Genomic DNA, 13,045 nt, shown 5'->3' with positions numbered 1-13,045 from the left:
AGTGCGTGTGCGTGTGTGTGTGTTCATACACATTATGTGCTGTGGTTCAGTTGCTAAGTCATATCTGACTCTGCAACCCCATGGACTGCAGCACGCCAGGCTTCCCTGTCCTTCACCATCTCCCAGAGTTTGCTCAAACTCATGTCCATTGAGTTGGTGATGCCATCCAACCATCTCATCCTCTGCCGTCCCCTTCTCCTCCTGCCTTCAATCTTTCCCAGCATCAGGGTCTTTTCCAATAAGCTGGCTGTTTGCATCAGGTGGTCAAAGTATTGGAAGCTTCAGCTTCAGCCTCAGTCCTTTCAATGAGTACTCAGGGTTGATTTCCTTTAGGATTGACTAGTTTAATCTCCTTACTGTCCAAGGGATGCTCAAGAGTCTTCTCTAGCACCACAATTCGAAAGCATCAATTCTTTGGAGCTCAGCCTTCTTTATGGTCCAACTCTTTCTTCCATACATGACTACTGGAAAAACCATAGCTTTGACTATATGGACCTTTGCCAGCAAAGTGATGTCTCTGCTTTTTAATACATATATTATACTGTTGTTAAAAACTTGGTGTTCCTGTCTTCCCTTCCCCAGCTTCCAGGTCAAACCCCAGTTCCCGTTGAGCTGACACAGCTCAGCCGTCAGCCCTCAGCCTTCCCTTCCAGAACTGCACAGGCGGGGTCACCTCGGTCAAGCCTTCTCCTTGGCAGGGGGCTACGGCTCCTCCGCACCCCCAGTGTCCTTCACTTGTAGTGGCCCCATCTGGCCAGCCCTGCAGGACTTGTTTTGGGACCTGGCCTTGGGGGTGAAATGGGACAGGGTCCCGGAAGGTCGGGAAGGAGAGTCAGGAGGGGTGGCCTGCTCTGGAGTTGGCCTCCTAGAGATTGAAATCCTGTGGCAGGCTGCTTTAAGGTTAGAACTTTCTGGGGGACAGTGCCAGGATCTACTGAGGCTGCATTTTATGTATTTATTGAATTCTGTTCAAAATACTCTCTAATTCCTCTCCATTTTAAAGGTACAACCATTTTATTTTATTATTATTTTAAACATTTATTGTTTTGCTGTCCTGGGCCTTTCCAGCTGCATGCTGCAGCTGGAACATACGGGATCTAGTTCCCTGACCAGCGATCAAACCCGAGCCCCCTGCACTGGGAACACAGAGTCTTAGCCACTGGACCACCAGGGAAGTCCCCAAGATTGTGTTTTAAATAAACATTTGGAAAGCATACTGAGAGTGCATCATTTCCTGATCATTTGCTTTCATTGTTTGTATTTTAAAGAGTATTGTTTAGAGATTCTCACCACAAAATATTGTGTATTCTTTTAGAAAATTTGAATAAGCAAAACAGAGAAAGTCAAAACTGTGTGCAGTTCCACACCCTGGAGATGAAACTGCATTTTGGATGTTTCTCTAGGGCAACTCTCCAGTGTTATCTGCAAGGAAGTCGTGTGTGTGTTCGAACTCACACATTCATGGATGTGTGTATACATGTGTGCATGTGTGTACATGTGTTTATATGTGTGTGCCTGTGTGTACATAGTCTGGTTCAGCTATAGGACATGTGTGCCCCCACCCCCGTCCAGGTCACAGGTAACACTCCTCCCTGGGGAATAGCCGTGGGAGCCAGAACCAGACCTGTAGATGGCCAGGTAGCCCCCAGCTGCAGGGCATAAGGTCAAGACTAAACTCTGACCAGAACCTTGACCCTGGGTCCCAGAGTGGGACCCCAGCCGAGTGGGTGTTCAGTAGACTTTCACGATAGGGAGGAAGTGGGTAGAGGAGGCTCGGAACTGAGGGTGTGCGGTCAGGGCAGTGAGCATAAGTGTGCCTCCTCACCTGCCCCCCTTGGGTTCTGAGTCCAAGCTGCATCCCTGCTCGGGGAGTCCCTTCTTCTCCATCCTCCTTGTCCTGGGCATCCCAGTGCTGCCACCCTCAGGCACACCAGGCCTCCCTGTCCATCACCAACCACCTGAAGTTTACCCAAACTCATGTCCATCGAGTCGGTGATGCCATCCAGCCATCTCATCCTCTGTCATCCCCTTCTCTTCCTGCCCCCAATCCTTCCTAGCATCAGGGTCTTTTCCAATGAGTCAACTCTTCGCATCAGGTGGCCAAAGTACTGGAGTTTCAGCTTCAGCATCAGTCCTTCCAATGAACACCCAGGATTGATCTCCTTTAGGATGGACTGGTTGGATCTCCTTGCAGTCCAAGGGACTCTCAAGAGTCTTTTCCAACACCACAGTTCAAAAGCATCAATTCTTCGGCACTCAGCTTTCTTCACAGTCCAACTCTCATCCATACATGACCACTGGAAAAATCATAGCCTTGACTAGATGGACCTTTGTTGGCAAAGTAATGTCTCTGCTTTTTAATATGCTATCTAGGTTGGTCATAACTTTCCTTCCAAGGAGTAAGTGTCTTTTAATTTCAGAGCTGCAATCACCATCTGCAGTGATTTTGGAGCCCAAAAAAATAAAGTCTGACACTGTTTCCCCATCTATTTCCCATGAAAGGATGGGACCAGATGCCATGATCTTAGTTTTCTGAATGTTGAGCTTTAAGTCAACTTTTTCACTCTCCTCTTTCACTTTCATCAAGAGGCTTTTTAGTTCCTCTTCACTTTCTGCCATAAGGGTGGTGTCATCTGCATATCTGAGGTTATTGATATTTCTCCCGGCAATCTTGATTACAGCTTATGCTTCCTCCAGCCCAGCGTTTCTCATGATGTACTCTGCATATAAGTTAAATAAGCAGGATGACAATATACAGCCTTGACATACTCCTTTTCCTATTTGGAACCAGTCTGTTGTTCCATGGCCAGTTCTAATTGTTGATTCCTGACCTGCATACAGGTTTCTCAAGAGGCAGTCAGGTGGTCTGGTATTCCAATCTCTTTCAGAATTTTCCACAGTTTATTGTAATCCACACAGTCAAAGGCTTGGCATAGTCAGTAAAGCAGAAATAGATGTTTTTCCAGAACTCTCTTGCTTTTTCCATGATCCAGCGGATGTTGGCAATTTGATCTCTGGTTCCTCTGCCTTTTCTAAAACCAGCTTGAACATCTGGAAGTTCACGGTTCACGTATTGCTGAAGCCTGGCTTGGAGAATTTTGAGCATTACTTTACTAGCGTGTGAGATGAGTGCAATTGTGCGGTAGTTTGAGCATTCTTTGAGATTGCCTTTCTTTGGGAATGGAATGAAAACTGACCTTTTCCAGTCCTGTGGCCACTGCTTAGTTTTCCAAATTTGCTGGCATATTGGGTGCAGCACTTTCACAGCGTCATCTTTCAGGATTTGAAATAGCTCAACTGGAATTCCATCACCTCCACTAGCTTTGTGGATATAAATATGTTATTACATGATATCAAACTTTGTCCCTGTGTTATATAGTAAATCTTTGTTGTTATATATAGTGGTATGGATCTGTTAATCCCAAACTCCAAGTTTATCCCTCCCTTTAGTGTTAGTTGCTCAGTCATGTCTGAATCTTTGCAATTCCATGGACTGTAGCCCGCCAGGCTCCTCTGTACATGGGATTCACCAGGTAAGAATATTGGAGTGGATAGCCATTCCCTTCTCCAGGGGATCTTCCTGACCTAGGGATTGATTCCAGGTCTCCTGCATTGCAGACAGACTCTTTACCACTGAGCCACTAGGGAAGCTGGTTCCCCTACTCTTTGGAAATCATAAATGTGTTTCCTATGTCTCTGAGTCTGTTTTGTATAGATTCATTTATATTGTTTGTATTTCTCTTCTTCTGTCTGACTTAACTTCACTTAAGTATGATGATCTCTATGTCCATCCATGTTGCCACAAATGCCATTATTTCATTCTTTCTGAGTAATATTCCATCATATTTATGTATCCCATCTTTATCCATTCATCTGATGGACATTTAGATTGTTTTCATGTCTTGACTAGCATGAATAGTGCTTCTATGAACACACAGGTGCACGTATATTTTTGAGTTTTTAGAATTCTGTCTGGATACATGCCCAGGAGTGGCATTGGTGAATCAGATGGTAATTCTATCTTTAGTTTTTTAAGGAACTTTTACACTGTTCTCCATAGTGACTGCACCAATTTACATTCCTACCAATAGGGTAGAAGGGCTCCCTTTTCTCCCTCTTCAGCGTTTGTTATTTGTAGACTTTTTAATGATGGCCATTTTGACATGTGTGAGGTGATACCTCACTGCGGTTTTGGTTTGCGTTTCTCTGATGATTAGCAATTTTGAGCATCTTTTCATGTGCCTGTTGGCTGTTAGTATGTCTTCTTTGGAGGAAAGTCTAGTTAGATCTTCTGACTGATATTGAGTTGTATGAGCTGTTTGTATATTTTGGAAATCAACCCTTGTCAGTTACATGGCTTGCAAATGTTTACTTCCATTCTGGGGTTATCTTTTTGTTTTGTCGTTGGCTTCCTCTGCTGTGCAAAAGCTTTGAAGTTTGATCAAGCAGTACATTCTTCTCTTAGCTCAAGTCCCTGGAAGTCCAGTTCTATCTCTGCAGCCAAGAGGCCTCATCAACACGTGGAGGCTCAAAGAGCCATGCGTGTGAGACCCAGCCCCCCGGGGCACTTGACCAGCCTTGAGCAAGTCCTGGCTTTAATCACTGCATTTCAATATTCGATATTTGACACACATTCCATCTGACTGTGAAGTTGCCTGGCACCCCGTGTCCCAGAGGCTGTTTGGAGCTCTGGTTCTAAACCCTTTTGGAGATACTGGCCCAGGTGAGACTCCCTTGTCCAGAAGGTTCCCACAGACAAGGGCTGTGATAAGAGCCCTGCTGCATTCTCCAGCTCCAACTCTGCTCCTGCCAGAAGCACATTATCTTCCCCAAAGGAAACAGCTCGGACCACGTGGTCTGCAGACCTGCCTCACCCCAGGCACTGACCACAGCTAACTGCGAGCCCCTGCCATCTTGTTCAACCTCTGAGACCTTGTCTGTGTGACAGCTTTGCAGGATGTTAACATCACTCACCTAACCAGATGCTGCCCCAATTCTGAGCTGGTTTTGGTAGACATAACCTATTATATGCTTCTGATGAACAGCATTTCCATCAATTAACATTTCCATCAATTAACAAAATACAGAGGAGGAACTTTCTGATTATTTTTTGGCAGGTTACTCTTAAAAACACATCTGTGTCATCTTGGTAAAATGTTCAGTCACTTTATGTTGACAACTTTTTTCCTCTGTGTCTTTAGACACATTCTCTATTGGAATATGAAAACCAAGTTATGAGCTAATCCCTGTAGTAAAGGTAACTTGGATAAATGTTGAAAACCAAGCAACTCAGTATTTATAGCAACTTTCCTTTCATGTTCTGCTGGGTGGGACAGACGTTAATGTGAAAGCCCCCGCAGAGCCCGCTGGCTGCAGTTCACAACCAACCACTGTCCCAGTCTTACTCAACAGACCCTGGGGGTGACAGAGGTGCACACCCGGAACACACGCTCTGTCCCCAGAACAAAGGGTGAGAGGAGAAAAAAAGAATGGGAGATTTAAAAAATTTGAAACTATCATGTTCCAGCTTGTAGGGATAAATTTTAAAAGCTAGATTAAATGGTTTTCTTGAAAAATATAAAGCACAAAATTGGCTCAAGTAGAAATAGGAAATCTGGTCATTCCAGTGGTGCTGGGGATGTGGGCACAGGCGGTGTTATGTATGTTTTCACAACCTTTAAGGGGTAATCTCTCTGCAAGGGAGGGACAGAGAGGCCTGTGCTTAGGAATGCAAGCCCAGAGACCAGCTCCTGAGTTCTAGTTCCATCTCCCCCTCCTGCCAGCAAGGTGACCTTGGACAGGCCACTGAAATGGCCTGTGCCCCAATTTCCCCAAATGTCAAGTGGACATAAAAACAGAGCCTAATTCACAGGGTTGATGTGAAGTTTAAAGATTTAACTCATGCAAAATGTGTAGAAATGTGCCTGTTGCTGAGTAAGGACTCCAAACAGATGAATTGTTGTGAAGAGCTGATATCCTTCCCAGGCACAAGAAAAGACAAGAGCATCATTCTTCACTCTATGTAGCTAGTCAAAATCCTGAAAAACCAACAGTGGGTTTTTACACACACACACACAAACACACAACACACCAATAGGGACACATGATTTATGAAGGGACATCATTACTCTAAGTAAAAGCAATGACAGACAGAATCCAGCAGACCAGGAGCGAGTAAAGCTTATCTCAAGAATGCCAGGATGAGTCAACATTATAAAATGTGTTAGTTCAATTTGCTGCATTAAGAGATTAAAAAGAAGAAAATCCTCAATCATTTCAAAAGATAGCCCCCCCAAAAGCATTTGGTACAAGTTAATATTCATTATTGAATTCCAAGCACATAAACTGCAAAATTTTTAGGAAGCCAAGTATGGTAGGGAAATTCCTCAACCTCTAACAAATATTGTACTTAATAAATTAAAACAGGGGTCATAAAACTTCTATAAAGGGTCAGATAGCAACCAGTCTAGATTTGGGGAGCCATATGGACACTGAAATCACTGCAGATGGTGACTGCAGCTATGAAACTGAGACACTTGCTCCTTGGAAGAAAAGCTGTGACCAACCTAGACAATGTATTAAAAAGCAGAGACATTACTTTGCGGACAAAAGTCCATCTAGTCAAAGCTATGGTTTTTCCAGTAGTCATGTATGGATGTGACAGGTGGACTATAAAGAAATCTGAGCGCCAAAGAATGGATGCTTTTGAATTGTGGGGCTGGAGAAGACTCTTGAGAGTCCCTTGGACAGCAAGGAGGTCAAACCAGTCAATCCTAAAGGAAATCAGTCCTAAATATTCACTGGAAGAACTGATGCTGAAGCTGACGCTCTAATACTTTGGCCACTGATGTGAAGAACTGACTCTGGAAAAGACCCTGATGCTGGGGAAGATTGAAGGCATGAGAAGAAGGGGAGGACAGAGGATGAGATGGTTGGATGGCATCACCGACTCAATGGACATGAGTTTGAGCAAGTTCCAGGAGTTGGTGATGGACAGGCAAGCCTGGCGTGCTACAGTCCACAGGATTGCAAAGAGTTGGACACAACTGAGCGACTGAACTGAACTGATGGTCACTGTCCCAAGTATCTGACATCACTGTTACAGCACAAAGCATTTAGACCATATGCAAATCAGTGTGAGTGGCTATATACTAATAAAACTTTATTTACAAAGAGAATCGATCAACTGGGCTAGATTTGGCCTTTTGGGTGTAGACAGCTCAGACAATAAAGAGTTTGCCTGCAATGCAGGAGACCCGTTCAATCTCCAGGGTCGGGAAGATCCCCTGGAGAAGGGAATGGCTACCCACTCCAGTATTCCTGCCTGGAGAATTCCATGGGCAGAGGAGCCTGACAGGCTACAGTCCACAGGGTCGCAGAGTTGGACACGACTGTATTAGAGCCTTTCACATCATAGTCAGAAACAAAAGAAAGATATTTGATTTCATGCTGCAGTCCTTGTGCAGGTGAATTCTTTACCAGCTGAGCTACCAGGGAAGCCCTTAATATAAGAATACATACATGAAATGCAAATACTAGAAAGGCAGAGATAAAAATGCAATTATTTAATAATGATATGACTATTTGTCTAGAAAATCCAAAACAATCAACTGACAAACTGGTAGAATTAGAAGTGGTCAATTTTAAGGTCAACATACAAAAATAACAGCATTTATTGAAATGGCAGTATATAATTACATTTCATGAGAAAAAGGGTCCCACTGGTGATAGCAACAAAACCCAGAAATAAACCAAGAAATGAGCAGTTCCAACTCCAACCCTGCTGATCGATTTCTTTCTTACAAGAAAATCTGAAATATCACTAAAGTTCTAAACAAGTCTCCAGACAGACCCCTTCCTGAACAGGGCTTCTCATCACGCTTTTCTCATCAGCTTTCTAAACTGTGCCCGCATTCAGCACAACCCTCACAAAACCACCAGCAGGGCTGGTTTGAAGCAGCAGCTTCTAATATTCACGTGGAAGAGAAAATGTGCCAGCTCCACTGAGACATGCTTTCTTTTCATTTTAAACATTTTTATTTTGTATTGGTATATAGCCAATTAATGAATAATATTGTGACAGTTTCGGCTGAATGGCAAAAGGACCCAGTCATACATACACATGTATCCATCCCACTGTCACACATTTTTAAAAGAACACAAGAAGGAACTTGCTGTAAAGCCATCGCAATCCACGCACCTGTTGTTGTGCAGAAATTGACGTGTTGATAGGTCAGCAATGAAAGACCAGAGGCTGAACCTTGTTTGTAGGAAGTTAGCTAAGATGAAAGTAGCATTTCACACTAGTGAAGAAAGATCCCTTTCTCAGTGAATGATGAGACGACAACTGTCTGTGCATCTGAAAAAGATAATGATAAACCCCAGCAGCACACAGCCCCTGGGGTGCACGCTCCCTCCTCACCACCCCCCGCAGCTTTTCTGCCTCCAGTTGCTTCCATTTCTTGCTCAAGCTCAGAACCTAAGGTGAGCCTGGACCTCCATCACCTGCAGAGATGAGGCTGAGTGACCTGCTGGAGAAGGGAGATTGATAGGGAGCTGTAGGGGGCACTGGGGGTCTCCACACACCAGATGCCGTCAGTCACACCATGTGGGGTGAGGAGGGAACAGAGAGAAGGCAGAGAGTGGGGGTCACCCTGAGAGTCTGGGGGAGATCGTGCCCCAGTTGCAGTGATTAAATTGGGGGGACTAGGGATAAAGGCCCCTCCACTCCCTGCCTGGGTTCTCACACACTCGTATAAAACACACCCCCCAAAGTCCACCCTCTGAGTTTCTGGAACTCAGCTGGAAGAATCTGCAGTCCTGGCCAGGCCCAGAGCCCACGCCCAGCAGGACAGGGTCACGTTGAGCCGTCATTCCAAGCTTGCAGTGGGCCTCCTCGTGAATCCACAGACCCCCCCCTCCCCCGGTCTGCCTCCTTCTGAGGAGGAGTCCCGAGCCTTCCTGGCCCTGCCTGTGCTTCTGCTGATGATCACCGGAGATAGCCCAGCCCTCCAAACATAAATAAGCAGACGCTTGATAAAACAAATTACGCACTTTTTGACATTTAGCAAATGGTATTCTGATCCTAGAAAGCCTGTTAAGATGAATTCTGACAATCCCCTGTCCCCCCACCACTAGGTGGTCCTCTGCTGGGGGGAGACATGAGTTCCCGCCCCTGCAGCCCGCCTCCCAGCTGGGCCGGAGGGAGGCTCCCACGGAGACACAGATGTTCACGGGGCCCTCTCCCCAGCGTGGGATCAAAGGTGGCAGCATCCCCCCAGGTCTAGCATCCCTACAGAGCACACCCCCGAACGAGCCGCCTCCCCAGGACCTTCCCTACTCCCACAGGACCACCCAGGCTGTGCCCGAGCTAGGGGCTTGGCTTGTCCAGGGCAGGCAGGACCACTGGGGCCCAGGGAGAGGTCCGCCTCTGCCTCAGTGGGGAGGGGGCCCCAAGTGGCCGGTGGGATGGCATCTGGTCACTTTCTCACTGTGGACCCCCAGGAGTCCCTGAGCTGGCCTCCTGCTGGTCCTGGGAGCCACCGCCCTGGAGGGCAAGCCCCTCTGTGGGCAGGCCGTCAGGGGATGCTGGGCCCATGTACTGACCACAGGAATCCACAGGCCCCCAGGAAACCCTGGGCAGCCTCGCAATTTGGCCACTCGGTGGCCCGGGTCACGTGGGGGCCTGGGTTGTTCCATGGGGCAGGTGCTGCAGTTTAGAAATCCTGGCACGTGGCCTACAGCCACAGAACCCAACCCAGAAGTCCCCTGCCCACAGTGACTCCCACTGCGGTCAGCCCCCCTGTGCTGGTCCAGCAACAAATGCCAGAACTGCAGAGGGTGGATTCCACACCAAGTCCCAAAGCTCCTAGCATGTGGATAGGTCATTCACTCTGCACCCTGGAAAGCACCGGTGAGAAGCATGAGTACTGGGGTGTCTGTGCCCCCAGGAGAGCCGCTCCTTGGGATCCCAGTCCCCTCTACCCCTCGGGGCTCTCATGGGCTGGGCCTAAAGGTCCAGGTCCTCCCTCTGAGGGTGGAGGCTCCCTGACTCGTGGTCTGCCTTCACTTTACTGGACCTTGGCGAGTTCTCAGTGTTGGCTGCCCGGCCTGCCCCCGGCTGCCTTGCTCCTGCTGACCCTCCGCACCCAGTGCGGACCAGGCGGCCGGGAGGCTGCCCCTTCCCTCTCCCTGTCTGCTCCCAGCCCTGGGCTACCTCCCGGTGGTCTGAGGGCTGTTTGTGAAGTGTCCAAGCTGTGGACACGACAAGACAAAGCTGGGGGTCCCCCTCAAAGCACTATCTACCCTCTCTTTTAAGAGGACCTCACGCCCCACACTCCCCCTCCAGGGTCTGGTCAGGACACCACCCCCCAACTCTGGGAGGGCCATGCCCTGGAATCCAGCTTCCTGAAGAATCTGTCTCTCAGAGACTCCCAGTTCAGAGTTGCTCCTGTGTCTCCTCCCACCCCCAGAATTGGGACCCAGGGCACCTAGGAGTGACCCTCTAGGGCCAGGGGAGAGGAGATCGAAATGCTGGCTTGAACAGGTGTCCCCGGGGCTCACAGGACACCCCTGCCTGGATCCAGGCCAAGGGCCTCCCTCCTTCCTCCTCCCTCCTGGATCCTCAGTTCCTGTTTGTGGGGAGCTGGGCCGGGCCATGGGGCCCGGAGTAGCTCTTGGGGTTTGCCAGGCAGGGAAGACTTGGGCCAGACCGGCTCACCTGGTTTCCCAGCTCTGAACCCTGCTCCTTCCTTTGGGTTGGAAGGCTCAGCCAGTCTCAGGGTGGGCCCTTCCTCCATCTGCCTTCACGCCCTCCTCTGCTGGTCTTGGGGAAGGGCTCTCTTGCCCTCTCGTGGCCAGGATGCTGGGGTGAATGTAGCTGGGGATGAAATGAGAAGGAGCGCTTTCTCAGAGGTGAGGGCCTCAGAAATTTGACACCAGTTAGTAAACCTCAACGACAGGAAAGAGGATCACATGCAGGGAAAGAAGAAAGCTCCCTTCAGTTGTTCGTGTAAAGATTTTTTTTCCTCTCTTAAAGGCTCATAAACCCCTCCCTGGGTCATTCCTGGCAAACACCACCATCCAGGGATCAACCAGGAGATGCAGATGAGGGGAGAGAGAAGGGCAGAAGGAGGAGAGGAGAGGGGAAGGGAGGGGAGGGGAGGACAGACTGGGAGGAACAGACTTTCCCTCCGTTAAAGAACGGGGGCAGTGGTGGGTGCCCAGCACCAAGAGCCTCACGCTTCTGGCACCCAGCAGGGTTCTCCTGTCCCAAGACCTCTTTCATCTGGGGGTGTTCCCAGAAGGAACAGTGGGGGAAGGGCTGAGAGGGGCTACACCTAGACCGCAGGGAATGAACAGCAGGGCAGTCACCGTGCTGGCCCTGGGGTCTGGAGCAGGGCCCGGCCCTGCAGTGGAGATGAGGGTTTTTCCCTACAGGTGCCATCGGGCTGCTGTGGCTCTGACCCATCTGGCACGCTGGCCACCAAGTCCCAGCGGGAGGGTGAGGTCTGCCTTGGTCTTGTGGCCATTGCTGGGGAGGCTTGATCTTGGTTGCGGGGTGTTTTGTGGATCTCCGTAAGATCTGTTATGGCTTCAGTTTGAGTCCAGAGCAACAGAAAAAGTGTACCTTTTGTTCATTTGCATTCAAATCTTTTCAGAAGAGCAAATAATATTTCCCATAAAAATACCTGCTGCTCTCCCAAAGTGGGCGGTGCACTCCTGGGCAGCAATGGAGGAGAGGGGCCAGCTGTTCTGGCCACACGTGACCCAACGTGGCTGCAGCGCTGAGCACGCCTGGCCCGGACGACCAAGCAGGGAACCCCACCCTGCAGGGCTCTGTGCACCCGGGGCGAGGAAAGGCTCTCCCTTTCCAGGGGGGTTGCATGCAGGCCAACTATCCCAGGGAGAACCTGCAAGTCTGCAAGCAGGTATCTTCAGCCAGGAGGTGCTTTGTCTGAGGTGGGAATGAAGCTTTCGTTTGGGTCCCTGGAGAGGGGAACTCCAGGGGCTAGAGGGTTTCACACTGGAGACTTGTGGACATCCCAGAGACCCCGTGGTGTGGTGGTCTTTCCCGGGCCAGGGGGCCTTAGGGGCCTTGGTGCCAGGTCTGCAGCGAGGGAGCAGGTGTAGAAGCTGGCTCCAGTCTGCAGAGAGCCCACCAGTGTCCCCAGCACAGAGGGAAGTCCTGACAGGCACGGTGGCTGCAGTGGGAGCTCAGTACCTTTAATAGAGACAGTGCCCAGTGCATGGAGTTCAGTACTGAGAGAGCTCAGTACCTCTAATAGAGACAGTGCCCAGTGCGGGAAGAGGACAGTGGGCACTCCTGAGGCAGGAGCGTTGGTGCCGGTGCAGGAAGCCAGCTCAGTAGAGCGCGGAACAGCAAGACCTCTTGGTCTGGAATGAAGGTTCCTGAGGAGACCCCAGAGCACCATACGCACCATACCCCAAATGTCCGAGGCCCGCTGGCCGCTCTGCTCCCTCGAACTGTCGTTCTCCAGTGAGATCACACCCAGCCCAGCATCTGGCACCCCCGCCCCACCTGCCTCCTGCCGCACCTCCCATCTTGGGAGAAATCCTGTCATCTGGGAAACTGCCCAGCAACGCGAATTCAAGACCCGCAGCGGACCTGGCGGATTTGTGGGTCAGGTACCCAACCTGGACAGCTGTACAGGCCTGGGGCTTGCCTAAGGCTAGCCCTCTCGCAGAAGGCACGCTGACCGGTTTCGCGTCCGGAGCCCCTGGAGGCAGCAGAGCCAAGCAGTCCTGCGAGGCCCCGCCCCCTTCACGGCCCCGCCCCCGACCTCGCCCTAATCTCCGCCCCGCACGAACTACCGGGAGGACCTCAGCGCGGCCCCGCCCAGGGGTCGGCCCCGGCCTCCCGCCCGTTAGTCCTTCCTCCCGGCCCCGCCCCAGCTCCCGCGGCTCTGCAAGTTTTAAGGAATGTCCGGACTCGGGATCACGCAAGACGCATGCGCTAGGTGGGCACCGTGGCGTTGCCGTGGCTACGCGAGACGCTCTCGGCGAGGGCGCGCTGCGCTTCCGG

The sequence above is a fragment of the Cervus canadensis genome, chromosome 7 (genome assembly GCF_019320065.1).
Source record: "Cervus canadensis isolate Bull #8, Minnesota chromosome 7, ASM1932006v1, whole genome shotgun sequence".
NCBI classification, from domain to species: Eukaryota; Metazoa; Chordata; class Mammalia; order Artiodactyla; family Cervidae; genus Cervus; species Cervus canadensis.
This window is presented reverse-complemented; position numbering follows the sequence as displayed.